The sequence below is a fragment of the Macaca thibetana genome, chromosome 13 (assembly GCF_024542745.1).
Source record: "Macaca thibetana thibetana isolate TM-01 chromosome 13, ASM2454274v1, whole genome shotgun sequence".
Classification (NCBI taxonomy): domain Eukaryota; kingdom Metazoa; phylum Chordata; class Mammalia; order Primates; family Cercopithecidae; genus Macaca; species Macaca thibetana.
The window spans coordinates 76,725,809-76,748,549 of record NC_065590.1 but is presented as its reverse complement, the minus strand read 5'-3'; the positions used below and the strand labels follow the sequence as shown (position 1 = coordinate 76,748,549).

Below are 22,741 nucleotides of genomic sequence, written 5' to 3'. Positions count from 1 at the left end.
TCTTGAACTCCTGACCTCGTGATCCACCCACCTTGGCCCCCCAAAGTGCTGGGATTACAGGCGTGAGCCACCATGCCCGGCCTATTTATTTATTTTTAAAGACAGAGTCTCACTGTGTTGCCCAGGCTGGAGTGCAGTGGTGTGATCTCAGCTCACTGCAACCTCTGCCTCCTAGGTTCAAGTGATTCTTCTGCCTCAGCCTCCTGAGTAGCTGGAACTACAGGTGTGTGCCACCACGCCTGACTAGTTTTTGTTTTTTTAATAGAGAGACAGGGTTTCACCATGTTGCCCAGGCTGGTATTGAACTCCTGACCTTAAGTGATCCACCCACGTCAGCGTCCCAAAGTGCTGGGATTACAGGCATGAGCTACCGTGCCTGGCCAGCACTGTCTTTTAATCCCTAAACCTGGTGTATCCTTCCATAGATTAGATTTTCCTTAATTTGTTAATGTTTTGTGGTTTTCAAAGTGTCTTTTACCTCCTTGGTTAAATTTATTCCTAGGTTTATTCCTTTGATGTTATTGTAAATGAAATTATTAATTTTCCTTTTGATTTGTTTATTGCTGGTGTATAGAAACATAGTTGATTTTTGTGTGTTGATCTTGTACCCTTCAACTTTGCTGAATTTGTTTATTAGCTCCAGTAGTATTTTTGTGGGTTCCTGGGGATTTTCTTTTTTCTTTTTTTTTTTTTTTTTTGAGACGGAGTCTCGCTCTGCCGCCCAGGCTGGAGTGCAGTGGCCAGATCTTGGCTCACTGCAAGCTCCGCCTCCCGGGTTCATGCCATTCTCCTGCCTCAGCCTCCCGAGTAGCTGGGACTACAGGCGCCCACCACCTCGCCCGGCAAGTTTTTTGTATTTTTTTAGTAGAGACGGGGTTTCACTGTGTCAGCCAGGATGGTCTCGATCTCCTGACCTTGTGATCCGCCCGTCTCGGCCTCCCAAAGTGCTGGGATTACAGGCTTGAGCCACCGCGCCCGGCAGGTTCCTGGGGATTTTCTATACATAGGATCATGTCATGTGCAAATTCTTCCTTCTGATTTGGATGAATTTTATTTCTTTTTCTTGCCTAATTGTTCTCACTAGAAATTCTAGTTCAATGTTGAATAACAATGGTGAAAGCAATCAACCTTGTCTTATTCCTGATTTTAGAGGGAAAGCTTATAGTCACTTTACCCCTGAGTATGAAGTATGAACATCATTGTCATGAACCATTGCTGTGGGTTTTTCATAGTGCCCTTTTCTTTCTTTTAAATATTTAACATTCTTCTGAGTGGAGTTAACTAGAAAACTTTAAAGAAGCTAATTTAAAGTTTTTACTAGTTTATGGGACATAGTCTCAAAATTGAGAACAGAAGAAACATCCACATAGTTACAATTTTTGTCCTTAGGGCTTACATGGGCAAGAATATACAGAAAGCATTTATGGAAAAGGAGTTAAAAGGAGACAAGACTTTCAGAACTCACTGAATAGAAGGTTCCACTTGTTTATTTGGCTTTGCTCTCTAAACTGTTGGAGTTGACAATTAATCCCCTTCTAAGGCTTTACTTTTTGTCACTGGCTTGTAAAACTGGAAAATTTGCCCAGATTAAGCCTTTTGATGTTTTATTTTGTGTTAATTTCTTTCTTGATTTGAGATAAATGTTTATAAACATCAACTGGTTTTTGTTTCTGAGGCCTACACTGGAGGAAAGGACCGTAATTACTAATGTTGCATCAGAAGTTGCTCAGACAAATGGAAACTTTTTCTTTTCTTATAAAAGTGGAAGTGCCCCTAGTGTTAGAATGTACATTATTCTTGCATTTGGTAAAGTGTTCTATTGTCTTTTTTGTAGGCATTTTAATGACATTCAGATAGGTTTTATGCAAAATATTTATGGTAGGCCGGATCTTAAAAATATTTTTTGCAGGGAGTCAGGAGGTGATTACCTTTCCAAGTAATTTCAGGAATTTTCAGTTTTCCTAAATATTTATAGGAAGAAATCCAGGTTCTATTAGAATATTTTGTCTCCACAAGTCTTGCCAATCCCTCCTACCTGCCCCCCACCATACCTTGTAATGGAACATTTTGTGCCATGCATTAGATGAAACTTTTAAGTCACAGTGATGAGGAAGAAAAAAGATTGGCTGTGGATAGTGTGTTGCAACTATTTTTGCATTAAATCATAATTGCGCCTTTCTATCTTCTCTGGAGTTGAAAATAAAAAGAAATGATTTGTTGAATATAGTTGATATTTGTGTACCATGTATCCATGGCCTCACTAGTCAGGGGAGAGCAGATTTCCATCTTGGAAAATAGTTTGTCTGGAGTGAATGTTTCTGATTAATTCATTATGTGTATATGACAATTATATGTGTATGATAGTTACATATGTTAGACAATTATATGTGTCTAACTATATTACATAACTACCATATGACAGTTACATATGCTATACATGAAGACATATATATGTGTGTGTATACATATATAAAAAGTTCAGAACAAGGTTGTATGCTTCTTATAGTAAAAGGAATCTGAATCTGTTATGTTCTTTTAAGTTAGTGTCGTTGGGATAAAGAGAGCAGTTAGACGGAAGAGAACCTGGTAGGCTTAAAAGCCACCTGATTCTCCTGATTTGGGTCACCCGTATCTGGAACATCCTCTTTAATTTGGTTATCAACATGTTTTTTCATCCCTTTATTTCTTCTCTAATTCCTTATAATCTTGATAATTTATGAACCTAAACAAAGAGTTTTTGTGTTGATTTCTTCAGTGACATAAAAATTAACCTACTTCTGTGGATGGATAAATGAACATGGATGCGTTCTATGGAGCAGAGTCTACCAAAATTATTTTTTTTAATCATCTGAAGCACATTGTGCTGTTGGATTGACCATTTTCCTCAGTTGTTTTAACTGTTTACAGGGAATGAAGATGAGTGGGCAACAGGTTGTGGTTGCTAGAGTTCATGACTTCACCATTATCTGCAGTCTGAATATTGGCTCTGAAGGTTCTGAAACCTGGTTTCCTAGTTTTATGCGGTGCTCATGACTTAATTTATACCAGTGAAATTTATAAGGGATTGATTTTCAAAACCCAAAGGCTTGTTTGTTAATTTACATGGGCAGTGGACCTTTCCAGTCTAATTTGCTGTTTGGATTGTTTTTGTGTTGGTATCTGAGTATCAAACAACATCTTACCAATAATAAGAAAGCTGTGTAGTGTGTTAATGACTTTGCAGCTATGAAAATACATGTGTAAAAGAAAAACTCATAATCAGGGAAGAAGGCAAATGTTATACCTGGTTCAATAGAAAAGTAATATAACCCACAAATTTATATGGAGTAAAGAAATGTTGAAATGGACCCAAATGGAGACAAAACTGGTTTGTTGGGGAGGGAGAGCTGGGGAGAGGCCCAGGAGGTCAACTGAACCTCCTGCCTGACAGGATAGAATTTACATGTCCCTCAGTTAACCTATAGCCTACAGAGTTGTAAAATAGCTCCCATCAAACAGAATCTGATAAAGTGTAGAGCTGTGCTATAAATCATGCCTAGTTTTCCATCATGTTTTTCTCTACATATTACTGTGAATTGTCGTGAATGGGGATTAAAAGATTTTTTTTTTAATTTGAGAGACAGGGACTTGCTATGTTGACCAAGCTGGACTTGAACTCCTGGGCCCAAGTGATCCTCCTGCCCCAGCCTTCTGAGTAGCTGGGAATACAAGCATGTGCCACAGATATTTGAGTACAGTTCTGGATCCTCTTTGAGCATGATGAGTTTTTTTTTTGTTTTTTTTTTTTTTGTTTTTTTTTGAGACGGAGTCTCACGCTGTTGCCCAGGCTGGAGTGCAGTGGCGCGATCTCGGCTCACTGCAAGCTCCGCCTCCTGGGTTCACGCCATTCTCCTGCCTCAGCCTCCTGAGTAGCTAGGACTACAGGCGCCCGCCACTGCGCCCGGCTAATTTTTTGTATTTTTAGTAGAGACGGGGTTTCACTGTGGTCTCGATCTCCTGACCTTGTGATCCGCCCGCCTCGGCCTCCCAAAGTGCTGGGATTACAGGCTTGAGCCACCGCGCCCGGCCGCATGATGAGGTTTTAAAATTGTACCATTACCTGGTTAATGAATGAACAGTTTTAATGATTTGGTTTTAAATAATTTAACTTTTTTTTTTAATAGGACCTCACTCTGTCACCCAGGCTGGAGTGCAGTGGCACAATCTCGGCTCATGGTAGCCTTGACCTCCTGGGTTCACGTGATCCTCCTGGCACATCCTCCTGTATAGTTGGGACCACAGGTGTGTGCCACCAAACATGGCTAATTTGATAAGAATTTTTTGTAGAGATGAGGTCTTATTTTGTTGCCCAGGCTGGTCTGGAACTCCTAGACTCAAGCAGTCCTCCCACCTTGGCCTCTGAAAGTGCTGGGATTACAGGCATGAGCCACCACACCTGGCCTTAGATTTGTTAGTTATACACAAATCCAGGTTCAGATTTACCTTGCTAGCCTTTTTTTTGTGTGTGTGTGACACAGGATCTCACTGTTGCCCAAGCTGGAGTGTAGTGTAGTGGCACAATTATAGCTCGTTGTAGCCTTGAACTCCTGGGCTCAAGCGATTCTCCTGCCTCAGCCTTCCAAGCAGCTGGGATTACAGGCATGTGCCACCACCACTGGCTAATAAAAAGTTTTTTGTAAAGGTAGGGTCTCACTGTGTTGCCCAGGCTGGTCTAGAACTCCTGGGCTCAAGTGATACTTCTGTTTCAGACTCCATAGTTCTGGGATTACAAAATTGAGTCATGGTCCCTTACTAGTCTTATAGAAACTTATAATTTTCTTTTTGGCACTGGGTCTTTTTTTGGATAGCTGGTGGTGACTTGGAGGCTGGCTGCAAGGGGCAGTATTAAATGTAATCTGGTACTGTATGGTTTTTTTTTTTTGGTAAACAAGTAACCATTGAAATTGTATACAATTATTGGGAGGCTATATAATGGGGTTGGAAAGAGTCCCAGCCCTGTGTTAATCTGTATTACTGACCTATACAACAGCATTTGCAGTTACTGTGATTTTCGACCTAATTTGTCAGAATCTTCATTGTAATTCATTCTGAACATTTTAATGCATGTTTAAATAGAATAAGTTTTAAATTGGCATGCCTGTTTTATACAACTCAGCCCAGTATTTTTCTTTTAGCCAGAATAAATGTTGAATGATTCCTTCCTTTTAGTGATGATTTCTGATATAGTTTCTCCTAATATGTGATGCCCTCTAGTGAATTCAGCCTTGCAGAAATATTTTGAGAAGCAGTAGTCAGTGTAATGAAATCTCAAGGAACATTCTAATAATTAGAACTATTCCTTTATGCTTTGTTGAGATGCAAGTTTCTGTCGCTGTAAGTGTTCAAGCAAAGATGTGATAATCCCCTATGAGTCTTATTGTTGAATGGAGTGAAACTTCTCCAGATGACTTCTAAAGTCTTCTTCAGCTTCGTGGTTCTAGCTTCCATATAAACCAGTAGTCCTCAGCCATTAAATATTGAACATTCACTGGGCCTTAAGCACTGTCCTGGAGGGTTGTGAGGGTTCCAAAGGTAGTATAGGTCATAGATGTGATTTCAAATAACTAATCAAGAGGATAAAATAATAGTAGCTAACCTTTATTGAACATTTACTCTGTTCCTAGAGCTGCTGAAGACAGTTACTTTGTCATTTAATCCTCACAATAGTCTTTAAGTAGCCGCCACTTTTAGTCCAATTTATTTTTGTAGATATTGGGGCCACTGAGGTTAAATAATTTGCCCAAGCTCACACAGTAAGTGGTGGAACCAGGACTAGTTTATGTAAAATAATAGTGGATAGGAGGTGAATGGCAGGCCAGCGATCAAAGTTTCATCTGTCTTTACAGCCACTCCACATCACTTGCATTATCGCCTCAATTCCACCTCCGCTCAGATTCGTCACCACTGCATTCGATTCTTACACGAATGCAGACCCTGTAACTGTGCATGCAGGGGATCTAGGTTGCATGCTCCTTAGGAGAATATAATGCCTGATGATCTGTCACTGTCTCATATCCTCCACTCCTCCAGATAGGACCATCTAGTTGCAGGAAAACAAGCTCAGGACGCCCGTCGATTCTACCATTATGGTGAGTTGTATAATTATTTCATTATGTATTACAGTGTAGTAATAACAATAGAAATAAAGTACACAATAAATGCACCGTGCTTGAATCATCCTGAAACCACCCCTGCCCCTGCCCCTGCTCTCCATGGAAAAATTGTCTTCTGTGAAACCAGTCCTTGGTGCCAAAAAGCCTGGGGACTGCTGGTTTACAGGCTGTCAGCTCTCTGAGGGTGTATTTAGTTGTCTGTATTAAGCTAGCTCAAATTACTTTTGGATACCTCTTTACATTGTTACACTTAAGTGTATGATTCTCATATTAACTTCAGTCACAGAAGTGATAGTTAATAATTTGTACATAAGTTTGGCAGTTCATTTTAATTTTTGGCCCGTAAGGTATTTTACTTACTGTAAAGACTTACTTGATAAAATGACACAGTCTTATCTTCTTTTTCCTTTAAAACATCCATTCTTTGAGGTTTAGTGAATCAACTCCTCATTCCTATGCCTAAGAATCCTTTGAGGGCATTTATGACTTGTAGGTGTCTTTTGATTTTCAGAGACATTTACCGTGTTCTTTATTGGATTTTAAGGCTAGGGTAGCTGTTGTTCTTTTAGTTTTTATCACCTAGACTGAATAGAAATCGATTTCTCCATTTGCAGGTAAATTAATTTCATCAAATTAGAGCTAGCCTTTTGATGCCTTGCATTGTACCTGTTTGTGGTGTATTCAGGTCAGTGCTTGTTGTATGGAGAAAATATAGAATACATCTTCAGTCTAATTACTGGAAAGATAATGTAAGCCTTAAAGAGGAAAGGAATATTATATTGTGGTATATAAGGTAGATTGTTCTCATTTCTGGAAACTTTTTTGGTGTCCATTTATGAAATGGTTTATTTGCTCCAAAGTATCTGTATATAGCCTCTAATGGGTACACAACTAAGTCACAGATTGTGACCCCAATGGCCTGAACACCCCTTAGTCTTCATCTCTCCCTGATTTCACTTCTGCGCATACCTAAAGACTTGATGTTATCAACATATCACTTTATCTTTCCATTTAGGCTATCACTGAGTAATGAGAAGGAATGTGAGAAGAAATTAAATTGGAGACTTTCCTAGTGAAAGGAGAGACACTCAGAGGTGCCCAGCCTAGGATTTTAAGAAGTCTAGAAAGATTGAGCAGGGCTCTCGAGAAGAATATTTTAATGCAAGTAGGAGGTTAGGAAAATCCTGCCTGACTCCATGCCCGTTTTGGTAAAAACAGACCAACTTTTTAAGACTTCTTGAAATTTTACTATTTTCCTTCTATTTTTCTAATTTCTCTCTCTCCCCCCAGAAAGTTTCTCTAGCAGTGAAAAATCTCAAAGGGTTATTATTTAAGGGATAGGAATTAAGGAATTCTGTGGTCTGAATTCTGTGGCCCAGGATTTGGGAACATAAAGTCAAAAGTGTTAGTGAGGGGTTAAAAAAAAAAAAAAGGCATAAGCCAGTTACAGAAGCATTTGGAACTGGGCCTCCCACACTTTAGGAGTTAAAACAAGAGATTGGGGTGTTAGGAGATAGTTTTATAAATCATTATTTGAAGTTAAGCATTTATTCATAGTGGTTAAAGACTGTGTTGTTATTAGTGCTATTTTCAGGTACATTTTTGTGAAGTTGGCTTTTGTAGGCTGACCTGAAAACCTAATCACTTTGTATAATGTAATTTTTTGGGAAAATGCATCTGAATTCCAAACAGCTGATTTAAATGCAGAGTTTTAGAATGCTACCTGCTCATAAGTTGGGACTGTTGTCTCTGTTCATATTTTGATAGAATTCCCAATTTGGTTCATTTCTAATCTGGGAAACAAAATTTTATTTGACTGTAGAGGAGGTAAATCTCTATAGAATAGTTACATGTATAAAAATAAGTTACTTCTTAGCTGAGTGTGGTGGTGTATGCCTATAGTCCTAGTACTTGGGAGGCTGAGACGGGAGGATCACTTGAGCCCAGGAGTTTGAGGCTGCGGTGAGCCATGATTGTGCCACTGCACTCTAGCCTGGATGACAGAATGACAGCCTGTCAATAAATAGATAGATAGGTAAGTAGGTAGCTAGATAGATTTGAAAAACCAGACATAGACACACATACACAAATAAAGTAACTTTCATAACCAGAAACTACAGTAATCTTTGGCATAGTATTTGTAACTTAAGACTTGGTTTTATATTGTACAATAATTTAACAAATCTTTAGGTTAAGATTCAGATGGACTTGCAGACTTGTGTTACATTGTAAAAGGGGAATCAAGCCTCCTGGGATATACTTGGTTGCCCAATTGCTGTTTCTTTAAGTATTTTTTCCCTTTTAGGGCCTTTGTTTCTTCATCTACAAAATAAGAATGTTTGTAATGGCATTATTCATATAGCTCAAACTTGAAAAATACACAGATGTCAAACAGAATAAATACATTTTGGGATATTTATACAGTGAAATACCGTACAGCAATGAAAAAGAAGAAACCATTTTGGCACTTACTTATATGGGTGACTCTCACAGACATGTTGAATAAAAGCAGCCAGATGCAGTAGAGTATATACTTTTTTTTGAGACAGGGTCTCATTCACTCATCCAGGCTAGACTACAGTGGTGCGATCATAGCTCTCTGCAGCTTCCAACTCTGGGGTTCAAGTGATCCTCCTGCCTCAGCCTCTCAAGTAGTTGGGACCACAGGCGCACGTTGCCATGCCCATCTATGGAGGATCGCTCAAGCGATCCTCCCATTTTGGTAGAGATGGGATCTCACCATGTTACCCAGGCTGGTCTAGAACTTCTGGGCTCAAGCAATCCTTCTGCCTCAGCCTCCCAAAGTGCTGAGATTATAGGTGTGAGCCACCACACCTGGCTGTGTATATGTTTGTTAATTCCATTTAGATAAAGTTAAAAGACAGGTAAGACTAATGATGGTCATATAATTCAGAATTGTGGTTACCAGTGGAGTAGTTAATTATTGGGAAGGGACATGCATGAAGGAGGCTTCTGGGTTGCAGGCAGTACTCTGTCTCAGTCTGGATATATTGACTTTTAAAAATATTGAGTCATATACTTAGGGTTTGTACATTTTACTGAACCCTACAGTTTTAAGAAGGCTGAAAGTATGTACCAAAATGAAACACAAAAAAGAAGAAAGTAAAAGAAACAAAAGAATGACTGGATTGGGAGCCAGGAAAACTGAGATCAGACTTCAGCTCCACCACTAAACATCTGTGATTTTAGGTAACTCATTGACCTCTTTGCCTTAGTGATTGTATCTGTAAAATGGAAATAATCCCTGCCTTCTGTATTTCAATTAGGGTAAACACTTTCATCCTTTTATACTGCATTTCATTACATCATAGAGATAAACCTTTGAAAGCACATTGGAGGCTATTAAAAATATTCTGGATGTAAAGTGACATTATTTTCCTGTTAATACTTTTATACTTGTTGTATTAGTATTCTGTTTAATAAAAAGGACCCCATATAAAAATAGCAAAATGGCCAAAGACTGGTCAGCTGAACCACATTTGTTACCTTTTTTTCTTTTTTCCAGACAGGGTCTTGCTTTGTTGTCCAGGGTGCAGTGCGGTGGCCCAATCTTGGCTGATGCAACATGCCCCTCCTGGGCTTAAGCTATCCTCCCACCTCAGCCTCCTGAGTAGCTGGGACTATAGGTGTACACCAACATGCTTGGCTAATTTTTGTATTTTTTCTTTGTAGATGTAGGGTTTTGCCATGTTACCCAGGCTGGTCTCCAATTTCTGAGTTCAAGTGATATACCTACCTTGGCTTCCCAAAGTGCTTAGATTACAGGTGTGAGCCACTGCACCCGGCCTATACTAGCTTTTGAATTCCTGGCAAAAATATAAAGTGACAGGATCAATTTATCTGACTTTTTCTCTTTTTTATATTAAGCCCTCCATCAAGTAGAAATTGAGCTCTTTCATGCAGGGTATGATGCTTCATGCTTGCAATCCTAGCTCTCTGGGAGGCCTAGGCGAGGGTATCAGTTGGAGTTCAAGTGAGCTGTGATTCGTCACTGCACGTTTAGCCTGGGCAATAGGGTGAGACCCTGTTTCTGGGGTCGGGAAAATTCGAGCTCTTTCAAAGTGTGCTGGGGTTTTATGCTGAGGATATAGTAGTGCACAATATCAGTATGGTCCTTACAACTACAGAACTATAGAACTAAGATTCTAGAGGGAATGACAGGTGGAAAACAAGGAAACAGACAAATGAATAAATAACCGCTGGCTCTAATGAGAGCCATAAATGAAGCACTCAGGACTGAGACAGAATCACTATTGAGGGGAACTTGCTTTAAGTAGTGGTCAGCCTTAGTGAGAGCTTGTTTAAGGAGTTGACATTAAGCTGACACCTAAAACCTCAAGGAAGAAACAGAGGTAGTGAAACAAAGTCTGAGAAGGTAGCCTGGACAATTTGTACTAAACCCTGAGGTAGGAAGTGGCCTGTTGGAGAACCTGGCAGAAGAGGTTAGCACGGAGGTGGAAGGGGAGTGGTAATTCGATTTTTACTCTAGGCTCAGTGGAAAGCCGTTAAAGGTTTTTAAACTGGGAAATTGTGTAACTGGATTTACATTGTAAGATTACACTCAAGTGTTGGGTAAGTAGATGAACCTGTGGGTCTGGAGCTAAGATAATGTGTTGGAGGTATTTTGGTAATATCAGCATAAAGATAGCGCAAAGGAAAGAGGAAGGAGGAAGAGGATAGAGAGAAGACAACTGATGTCTGAGTGATAGGAAGCTTCAGCATTTAGAGGTCCCGTAGAGGAGGGGGAGCCAACCAATCCAACCAGGAGAGAAGGATCACCAACGTCAGAAGAAAACCTGGAGAGTGGTGTCGCAAAAGCCAAGAGAGGCTAGCATTTCAAGGAGGAAGTGGCCATGTGTGTGGAATGCTGCCAAGAGGGTAGAGTAAAATGAGGACAGAGAAGTAGCTCTTGGATGTGGCTACATGAAAGTGGACTCTTTTGCCAAAGTGGTTTCAGTGGAATGGTAGAGGCCGAAAGCTGACTGAAGAGGGAAGTTGATTGAAGAGGGAATGGGAAGTGAGGAAGCAGAGACTGTGTGTAGTTAATGATTCATTTTTCTGGGCAATCAGTTTAGATTTATACTTTGCTATCCCCAAGTATTTGAGGAGTCTTAAAAACCCATTCAGTAAGCCTAGGGGTTTGCATTATCCATAAATGGCTGTAGGAACTTAGTATTGGCCTTTGACTTCCAGTAATTTTTCTTTGGTTAGCATTTAATTGTTAATTTGAGAGATTCTGAATTTTGTAGGAGGCTTCCATGTATAGTAAAGCTGAGTATTCAATCTGTTAACTTCTAGAGAACTAGTATTATAAATAAATTGAAACTTGGATTATTTACCTTTTCAAGGAAGTAATTACAAGCCTTGAAAGTTATGCAAAAGCTATTTCATCTTGAAACACTTAGAAATTCATTTTGGTTTTTTGTGATTACAGTGTTCAGTAAGACAGACATCTAAATAGGGATTGCATTTGGCAGTTATGTACATGTTCTTGTTCTAAACTAAGCACTGTTTCTGTGGTTTAGATTTTTCCTTTATAAATAGAATTTTAATCAGTGTAGGTTAGATATTTTTCCAGGCATGTTATAATTAGCACTGGCTACAACTTAATCCTAAAATGTGTATAGTAAATCTAATAATATTTTATAAGCACTCCTGCCATTAAATGAAAGCAGGAATTATTTGAATATTTTTAAAAATCTCTAGTGTATATCTTTCCAAAACTGTGTGGAAAGAATGTATGGCTATTAAAAAATATTAATACATAACTTGCTTGGTCTTGTCACTGAGAATGATGTTACTTATATTTTGAAGCCACATAGTCTTATATGCCATGATAGCTCATTCATATATTCTTTTGAATATACTATGTAGTAATGTAGTTACTGAAAGAAAAAGCATTGCTGTAGGATCTACTTTCCAAATGTGATATGTCTGCCAATTTAGGCCCAGTGATTTGGGAGGCTGAGGCAGGAGAATTGCTTGAGGCTAGGAGTTCGATTAAGAGCAGCCTGGTCAACATCGTGAAATCCTGTCTCTATTAAAAACAAAAAACAAACCTAAGGACAAGCAATTTGGATTACAGGAAATTATTTAGTAGTATGGTTAAGAAGCACCCTCTCTGGTGTAAGATACACTTGGGGACCGGTCTCAGCTTTTTAGAATCTTAGATCATCAGAAGCAAGGAAAGTCAGAGAAACTGTCATAGCCAAGAGGAGCCACGGGAGACATGATGGCTAAATGTAATGTGGTATTCTAATGGGACCCTGGTGCAGAATAACATTAGATAAAAGCTAAGGAAATTTAGATAAATTTGGACTTTAGTTAATACAAATATAATATTGCTTCATTAGTTGTGACAAATGTATCTACTAATATAAGACATTAATATTAGGGGAAACTAAGTATAGAGTATATGGAAATTCTGTCCTATCATCACAATTTTAAAACTACTCTAGGCCAGGCACAGTGGCTCACACCTCTAATCCCAGCACTTCAGGAGGCTGAGGTTGGGGGGATCACTTGAGCCCAGGAGTTCGAGACCAGCTTAGGCAACATAGGGAGACCCTGTCTCTATAAAAATAAAATGAAATAAAATTAAAAACTACTCTAAAGTAAATAAGTTTATTAAGAAAAAGAATGTATTTTTATAACCATCTTTAGAAAATACAACCTGTCACACTTTGTAACTCTGATTATATGATTTAACCTTAGTAGACCTACTGTCTTTATCTTTAAAGTGAGGGTATAATGTGTCTACCTCCATAGGGTTGTTCTGAGGATTTAATGAAGCACTGCAAGCAAAAGAGCCTGGCAAAGTGTCTGGCATAGTGAATGCTCAACAAATGCTACTAGTGATGATGAAAACTCATCTTTAATTTTTTTTTTTTTTTTTTTTGAGACGGAGTCTCGCTCTGCCGCCCAGGCTGGAGTGCAGTGGCCGGATCTCAGCTCACTGCAAGCTCCGCCTCCCGGGTTCCCGCCATTCTCCTGCCTCAGCCTCCCGAGTAGCTGGGACTACAGGCGCCCGCCACCGCGCCTGGCTAGTTTTTTGTATTTTTTAGTAGAGACGGGGTTTCACCGTGTTAGCCAGGATGGTCTCGATCTCCTGACCTCGTGATCCGCCCGTCTCGGCCTCCCAATGTGCTGGGATTACAGGCTTGAGCCACCGCGCCCGGCCTTAATTTTGTTTTAATGTCTGCATAAGCAAACCCACTTTCTTACATTTTGGTTGAGCTATAAGAGCTCTGGCATTGCAAACCAGACCCAGTTTAGGGTCTAGACCTACCATATCCATTTCCAGTTGTCTTAACTTGAATTTAAAACTAAAACTCCTAATGGATTTTAAAAGCAATTCTACTTTATTCTCAAGCCTTAAATTTTATGGGCAGCATAGTGAATGGGAACGAGTACTGAATAGGAATTAGGAGACCTGACTTTTAGGCCCCAGTTTGCCACTAAATAGTTTGGTGATTTGGGGAAATTTCTTTTACCTTTTTAGAAACTTCATTTTCTCGTTAGTAAAATGGGAATGTTGAACTGGATGCCGGTTATTTGTGAAATTGAGTTACATTGATAACTAGGTGAGAAATGGGCTTCAGAGCAGTCACCTTAGAGGTTTTGTCTTCCCAGGAGGCCTCCTAGGAAAATTAGTCTATTACTCATGTTTACATCTCATTTTGGACCAAATATAAGTGGCCCTGCTTGCTGATCCATCATATTCTCTGTATTAGGCCCCATGAGACTCTTTAATTGCTTCAAAAACTCAAATTCGCTTTCAAAGTTTGGAGCTTTGTTACCATTCATTGAGGATAATTAATAGAATGTGCTAAAAGTTCTGCAGGGATTTCCCATAAAGGAGTTCTAAAAATACTGTAAGTAGTGACAGCATTGTGGGAGTAAGTATTGTGGCCTTCCCAAATCAGTCATTTTGAAAGCCACAGGGCTCTTTTGGAAATAATTCTGGCATTATTATTATTATTTTTTAATGTATTTACTCATTGTACAATGTGATTCTAGTTTTGAGACTTTTAAACTTTTAGGGTCTTCTCAGTTTCATTATAACTTCCTGGCTTTGCCATTAACCAATATTATTTTATTGTAATTTTAAGATAATAGCGCTAGGAAAGTACTGTGGGCAAGAACTGTGTTGTGCAGAATACAATCTCTAATGCAGATCTAGTTTCTGTTTCTTTGTCCAGAGCTTAGAGGAAAGCTTGGCCACACATTGTATAAATGTTAGCCATCAAATTTTAATATGACTAGAACTATTATGATCAGAGTGTTTAACTGTGTGTACATTTGAGAGTGTAACATTTAGTAACATATTTGACTGACAGTTTAAAAAAAGTGATTTCATTTTAAAATAATTAAGTTGAACTGTTTATTAAATATTTCATTTTTCCATATGTGTTTTAAATTGAATTTCAGTGACCTAAAATTCTGTTTGTAGAAATAACTTTGCACATCTTTTACTATGGTGTGGTATGGTATATGTATGTTAGATTTTTTAAAAACAGTAACTCACTTAAGCAGAAAGTTTATTAAACCCTGACTAATTAAATTATCCAAACATGAACAGACTGCTATATGGTACCACTACTGGTTTTTGTAATATTAACAAGTCACTTAGTGTGATCTTTCACCAGTGAATAATTGCATATTTTCCATGGAAAGCATTGTGATAAGAGATATATACTACTATTAGAAACCATTAACTTTAGAAATTATCAGCAGATGTTTTCCATGCATGGTCGGCTTCATTTGGTTTTGTTCCCCCTTAGCTGAATAGTTCTAACTTGACTGGAAAGATATATGGCTAACATTTACATGATGTGTTTGGAACGTAATGAAGCACTACACTAGACTTTCAGTTAATGGAATTTGTACCATTTTAGTTTTTTGGACAGCTTTTTTCTCTATTTTTAAGGAGGTGTCATGTGCAGTGCCATCTTTTTCAATACTTGCCATTAGTGATATGTAAGGAAGAAAGGTTGAAGAAGTGATTTTTTATAGAACTATTATTTTATTAGAGGTTAGGAAATAACTTTCTTTCTTTAATAAATTCACATTTCCATGGTCATAAATAGTTCCTCTTAAGTGTTCACTTTTTTTAAGATTAAAGTTTAACACTTTCGTTCCAAATAAAATTTATTTTTATCTCACGGTTGAATGATGACATTTGAATTTCCCTAGCAAAAAGAGCACTTTACTTTCTTCATTGCTATATTTAATGTTAACTAAACATTTTCCTATGTAACCTGTAGTAAATAGGAAAATAGAAGATAATGCCATTTTTAGTGAAAAGTAGTTCATTTAGGAATGGAACTTTGGATTAATGCTATAGGAACATCTGGATTAATGCTATAGCAGATTGTTCTTAGCATGCTAATTTACTACTTTCTTAAACTCCCTTTTTGGCTTAGTATTTGTCATATATGTTATATGTTTATAGAATAGTTTGAAATTGGGTTCAGAAGAGTCAGATACCTTTCTACCTTTTCAGCATGTATTTTGAGTATAGTTTATATGTGTGGTTTGGTAAGCCTTTCTGCTCACTCCCAGATAACTCTTGTTTTGTATATTTAAACCCTTACAGCTTTTAGGAATAAATCTTTTCTAATTTCCAAAGCAATACAGGCTTGTTAGAAAATATTAAACCACTAAAAATACATGATAAACTGGAAAGTGACGGTAAATCCTAATTGCCTATGGCATAAAGACTGACTTTGTTATAGTCAGGAAAGAGCATTATCTTAGAAAGAACTTTTGACAGCCTTAACTGACCTGTTAAAAATTTTTTTTAGTATAAAAACTTACAGCATGAAATTTTTATATTGTTATCACATTATATATCTTACAGAAGTTGAATTATAAAATTCAGCATTATTAACAAGATATGAACTTGTATTTATTCTCATTTCATTGTAGAATGGTAGAAAATTTGACATATATTGGGGATTGGTTTTAAGTTTAGCGTTTGAGAACCACTGAACTAACCACCCTTACTCTTCTCTCGCTGCTCCCCAGAATACAGCCAGACTTGTCCTCACTCTTCCAGTGTACTGTTACTTAGCTTTGATTTGCTTGTTTTTGTTCATGTGGTTCCCTCCTTCCCAGTTATGTGCCACCCATCCTCCCTTGTTCATTTCAAATCCTCCAGTGGCAGAGACTACCAAATTCCTACTAGAATTTGTTCTCTTCATCCTGAACCTGGAGCTAGCTAGCTCTTGTTTTCCTTGTGACTGAGTTCTAGCCAATGGAATGTGAGTGGAAAATGATATGTAGTGTTCCTCCACATTCTTTCCTTTTTTGCTAGGTGATGTGAAACCATGGAAGTGCAGAGCCACAATGCAAGCAGCCTAGGTCTCTGAATGACTATGTAAGAGAATTGCCCCACCAATGTGAGCCTTCCTCCTCCACCCTGTGATTATTACATATGCAAGAGGTAAATTACTTTGTTAAGCCATAATGTGTTTGGTGCTATTTGCTACTTCAGTTCCACCTACTATAATAACCTACTTTCTCTAGGAGGTAGTTACTGACCATGCTAGTTCACGTAGATTATTTTTTCTCCTAAAATTCTATGATATTTACTAGGTACTTTTAATTCACATTTTTAAGAACTGAAAACAAAGGCAGAAAGAAAGATGGTATGCATTTAATTTATACATGTCTTGCTCACATAGATGGTAGGCCTTTGGAAGAAAGTGACTTTGCTTTACAATTCTTTTGTATTTCCCATGGTACCCAGCTAAGACACTCAGTAAAGACTTGAAAGAAGGCAAAGTTGAGAACAAATCTTTAAAGCATAGATACTGGAGTCTGCAATGGTGTTAAGTTCAGTGACCTTCATTTATTTTAGTTTTCTCTGATTAGTCATCCTTGATTATAAAGGAGAAAAATGATATAGAAAATCCATAATTTAGTAAATTGAAACAGACATAAAATAATGACATTTGTAATAGGGTAGCCATTTCCTTCTTTCCTCTCTCTCCCTTTTTCCCTTCTGTAAACATTAAACTTTTACAATGTGTCATGTTTTAGGCCCCAGGGAGTATAGCAGTTAATAAAACAAACAAAAATCTGCCTTTCAGAGTTAACAGAAAATAAGTAAAATATTTGAAATGCTAAATACAACCAGTCCTAAGAAAAATAGAGATTTAGGGTGAGTGGGCAGCAATATGAGTGGGGCTTGAAGTGTGTTAAATGAGGATGAGATGTGTTAGGTGGAGTTGAAGTATGTTACATGACGCTGGTATTATAATTTAAGTTGTACAGTCAGCAAAGTCCTGTCTGAGGGAGTGACTCTTGGGCTAAGTGCTGAACCAGGTGAATAGAAACCATGTGGCTACCTGGAGAAAGAGCTGTTAAGGAGAGCAGACCACAAGCACTCCTTAACCCAGGGTGAGAGTGATGCAAGTGTTCTAAAATTGTGATTATTGCACTACTCTGAATATACCAAAAATCGTGGAGTTGTACACTTTAAATGTGTAGATTTTATGGTATGTGAATTATATCTTAATAAAGCTGTTAAAAAGAAAAACCATCAAAGCTTTAGAGGTCTTCAGCATCAACCCAGGGAAAAACTCTGGTTTCCTTACTGCTCTTTTTAGAGTGTTTGGCTTTGTAGTAGTTGTAGTTACCACAGTGAATCACATGAATTTTTTTCCAGTTAGGTCTAGAGACCGTGAATCACAGCAATCATTAGGAATATTAGTAAATTTGTATCAGATTACTTTGGCTGTAAGGTTTTAAAATTTCCAACACTAAAATTTGGTCATGTATGTGCAATCTTCATAGTTTGCTGCTAAAGTAACAGTAGATTATTATCATACATTTATAACTTGGAGAAAAAAGGTAATGTTGGCTTCATGCTCAGTAATGACTGATTTCAGATTGAGATTGTGCTGACTTTGCAGCCACATCCCTCACCAACATGGCAATTGCCTGATGGCACTGACCTTGGAACTGTCCTTACTTTCTCTTTTCTTTTAATGGTTTATATTGAAAACAGCTTGGTTGTCCCTGACTCTTGCTTTTTCAGATTCTGACTCTTAGATACTATCTTTCATTTTTTCCTCTGGAAATAAGTTTTAGCACTCAGTAACTCCCACATTCCAGATTCCAGCCACCTAGGCTGCATTAATTTAGACCCCTTTCCCTAGACGCTGAGAATTGTGGAGCTAGAAAGAGTCTTGGAGTGCAGAGTTGTGTAACAAGTCAGTGCAAAGCTCGTGTTAGGTTCTCAGCAATCCTGAATTCTGTCCTCAGTGTCTATTTCCAATATCATTACTATATTTCCATAAGGAATTAACAAATGATGCTCCCCAAAGGCAGTCACCTTGACCATAAGGAGATTCTTCAGATCCTATTACAATGTTAAAATTATGGACTCGAACTTTGTATCTTAAACCATCAAATCATTTCCTCTCAATCTGTAATCATTTTTTGGCCCAGGATCAGTTTTCCATTGTACTGATATGTTAGCATATGACCTCATCCTGGTTTACAGTTGAGAACATGTGACTTACACTATAGATCTAGCCCTAGATCTGCTACAATGTGACCCTGGCAAGTATCTTAATCTTATTAAAGACATTTTGTATTTCAGATATAGTTCTGATAGCAGCATTCCCCTTTCCACCTTTGTACCACACAAGTGAGTGGGCTTGGAGAATACGGTTCTCAACATGTGAGTACAGTGAAAGCATATTTAATGTTATCTTCTTTACCTTCCTAGACTCAGTGGGGAAGAAAGGGAGGAATTTCCACTCCAAGAAGTACAACTTCTTCACGGTTTCTTACTACATAGGCAAGACAAGGTGGGGAAAGAGCCTATTCTGTCCCATCTGGTCAAGGAAGAAAGGGTAATTCTGCTAAGAGGTCTGTGTAAGGCAGGGATCAGGGCGTGCTCTGTGGCCCCACCCCATCCTGAAGAGAGCCAGTGAGGACTCTAGTTGCTTCTGTACAAGCAACCCACCATTGCACTTAAAACATGCAAAAAACTGGTCACACTCTTAAACTTCACGTGAAGCGTTTGTGTCTAAATCCAAACTGATGTGTCTTAATCTAGCTATACCAGCCTCCTTTTAATAACTAATAATAACCAGCATTTACTCAGTATGTGTACTCTGCACCAGTTGCTGTTGCAAATACTTTATATGTATTAACTCATCTGATTTTCACAACCCCTTGATGTGTAGGTGCTGCTATTATCACCCCTATTTTTTTACAACTGAGGAAGTAACAGTTTGGAAATTTCACTTATTAAGTGGCCAAGCTAGGCTTCAAACCTGGATAGTCTGACCACAGTCTTAGCTAATTTAGGGGCTACCCTGATTTTTTTTTTTTTTTTTTTTTTTTGAGATGGAGTCTCACTCTGTCGCCCAGGCTGGAGTGCAGTGGCGCCGTTTCGGCTCACTGCAAGCTCCACCTCCTGAGTTCAAGTGATTGTCCTGCCTCAGCCTCCCAAGTAGCTGGGACTACAGGTGCGTGCCACCAGGTCCAGCTCATTTTTTGTATTTTTTTTAGTAGAAACGGGGTTTCACCATGTTAGCCAGGATGGTCTCGATCTCCTGACCTCGTGATCTGCCTGCCTCGGCCTCCCAAAGTGCTGGGATTATAGGTGCGAGCCACTGTGCCCGGCCCAGGGCTACCCTGATTTTGAAGAGGAGTTTGATTGTAGGAAGACTTAGGACTCAAAAAAGGAAATTTTCCTGGTAACCCTTACAATACACTAAATTATTTTACTTCTCTGGGTTTCTTCATCTGTAAAGTAGAGTTTTGAGAAACTAGGTACTTTAAATGCTTCCTGTTTGAAAAGTCTAGGATTTTGAATTATAATACCAAATTGTTACTTGTTTTCAACAAATTTAATACAGCATGGAATATTTACTTTTGTAGTCATCAGTATGCAGTATACACAGCTATGTGCAGAAGTATATTAAGCAGCACTGTCCAATATGGCATCTACTAGACTAATACATAGCACTGACTATTTGTGATGTGGCTAGTCAAATTGAGATATGTTGTAAGTGTAAAATACACACCAGATTTCAAAGACTTAGTATGAAAAAATAAATGTACAGTGTCTTGTTAATTTATTTTGGATTGATTACATGTTGAAATGATAACATTTTAGACATACTAGGTTAAATATATTATTTACTTTTAAAAAACATAGCAACTAGAAGAATTAAAATTACGGTTGTGGCTTACATTATATTTCTGTTGGATATTGCTATTGTAGAAAGTCCTAAATGAGAAAGAAGGTATAGTTTATATGGGAAAGAAACTCATCTGGTGAAATAGAAGATAGTATGTATCTGGTAAACCCAAGTACATCTGTAAATATACTGGCCATGGATAAAAGTATATGTTTGATAAAATATATTAATTGAAACAGTAAATATATTAGTGCCATGTGTAATTCAGTAGTATATTTATTGAGCACTTACCATATACCAGCCACTCTTCTAAGCACTTTACATATATTAACTCAATACTTATCCTGAGGTAGGTACTGTTATTACTCATGGAGGCACAGTGAGGTTGTTAACTTGCTTTTAAGGCTACGTTGTTAGTGGAGTGAGTAATGGAGTTAGACAGGGTCTGTATAGTTTGCCTCCAGAGCCTGTGCTGTCAACCATTATGTCGTATTGCCTTATTAAACTAGGTGACCTTATGATTTACTGTATTTCTGACTCTCATTATTTCATATGGTAGTATGTGCATAGATAACCCACTAGAATTTAAAAGCTTAGCAGATGGCCTTAGTACCAGCTTGTATTTGTATTTTGCTTGTAGATTTATTTTTAATTTCCCAAGAGTGAATATTTATTTGTAGCTACCACTTCTAAGGCTGCTTGTTTATGCCTTAATTTTAGCCTATTAATTGCATTTGTGGTAGTACTCCACAACTTTTGTATGTTATATGTAGATGGTGTAACTGTACTTTCTGGGAGAAATGTACATGGCCAAATAATAATTTAAATTAGTGATAAGAAAAGGGAATATAGGAATTTGCTGTTGGATTTACTCTGCTTAGAACCTTTAATTGCAAAAAAGATAAAAAATGTGTGTTTTAAATGGTTTTATTCCTAAAGGGAAACTGTAATGCTATGTCTAGGTTGAGCATACATTAGGCATTTATATATCATATGTATCAATACATATATTTAAGTACCATCTTATTTAACTTGTAACCTAAAATTTTAAAAAATACACATTTTCTGGCTACCCAGTAGGTAAGGATCATACAAGAATAGATGTAACAGGTCTCTGACGTGTAGAAATAAAACATACATGAAAAAAAGTGAGATAAATCTCAGTTTTACACAATAACACTATGTACGTTATGAATAGATAAGTCTTATACTTCTAGGGAAAGAAGGAGACTTTTTTGAACTGATGGTTTGGGTAGGGTTACTGTAGGAAGAGAGAATTGAGCTGGTCTTGTAGGATGGGGTTGAATTTCCTTAAGAGGAGTAAAGCGGGTATATGAGCAGATGCTTAGACATGAGGTATAAATTGAGCTTGGGCAATAGAAAGAATTCAGCTGTGGCTTGAGTATAGCGTTAAGAAGCTGAATAGTTAGAGGAAATTTCAAAAATTAACTTGGGGCCAGGCTGTAGAAGACCTTGAATTTTAACAGTAGGAGTTTGAACTCCTTAAGAAGTTAAGAGTTGGGGGCAGAAAAACAGAAAAGAAAAAAAAAAAAACCCTTTGGGTATAGGATACTTTTTCCTTGAGTTACTGCTTATGTGATGAACATCACTAATAAGTTATGTTCTTGACCTAAAATGCTAGATATTTTTAGTTCTTGGTAATAAGCAATACTGAAGAGCTTGCTTTCTTTGTTACTAGTAAAATCTAGTGCATGAAATTGACTTGTTAGCATAATCTCAGATTTCTTGGTTGGAAGAATTTTTATCACATAGCAAATAACTTGACAGTTGTCTATTTTTAGAGATGACAAATCAGTATTTTGCACTGACTGTGAATTTCATTTATACATTTCCACATACTGTAAATTTATCCCCTTATTTTTGGGGCACATTAAAATTAGCTCTTTTTAAAAAAGCTCTGGCTTATTTTGGCACCACTACCTTATTAGCCCAGACCCGTGGGCTACATTGTTTAACCTACTGAACCCCATGTTTTTTGTTTGTAAAACTGGAAAGGCACCGCCCTCCCAGGGGTGGTGAGATTGTCTAGTGAAGCAAGACAGTTGCAGTGATGTCTGACACACACGTGGAGGTAGATACTCAGTAAATTTTGTCTCCCTCCCTCCTAAGATTGAAATGGTTGTGAGCAGAGACTTAAAATAGACTTTCTTATTATTTAATACAGACTTTCATATAGTGGAGCTCAAGGAAATTTGGAAGGCAGTAACTTTTGTGAAGTCTGTCTTTGTTATAACTTGGATTTTTAAAATGTTGATATATCAATAGAACTTAGTGATGTTTTAAAAAATAAATTGGCAACTGTTTCATGAGAACGTACATAAAAAACTGAACAATCAGAGGACTGAAGTATTTCTACAAAGTCATTTTATTTCATGAGCT

The 22,741-nt window shown here is 37.8% G+C and overlaps 1 protein-coding gene across 11 annotated transcripts in view; it reads left to right on the top strand.

Moving 5' to 3' along the window:
• The window catches only part of LCLAT1 (lysocardiolipin acyltransferase 1), a 216,832-nt gene that overhangs the window by 25,874 nt on the left and 168,217 nt on the right, over window positions 1–22,741 (top strand). For 2 of the 11 annotated variants that reach the window (XM_050754717.1, XM_050754715.1), the window contains 4 exons: window positions 6,070–6,128; window positions 9,225–9,362; window positions 16,492–16,620; window positions 18,787–18,867. The exons of 4 other annotated variants lie outside the window; for them this stretch is intronic. The gene's annotated coding sequence lies outside the window, so the exon portion shown is untranslated. 5 more of the 11 variants (XM_050754716.1, XM_050754714.1, XM_050754713.1 and 2 more) reach the window with 5 other exon arrangements.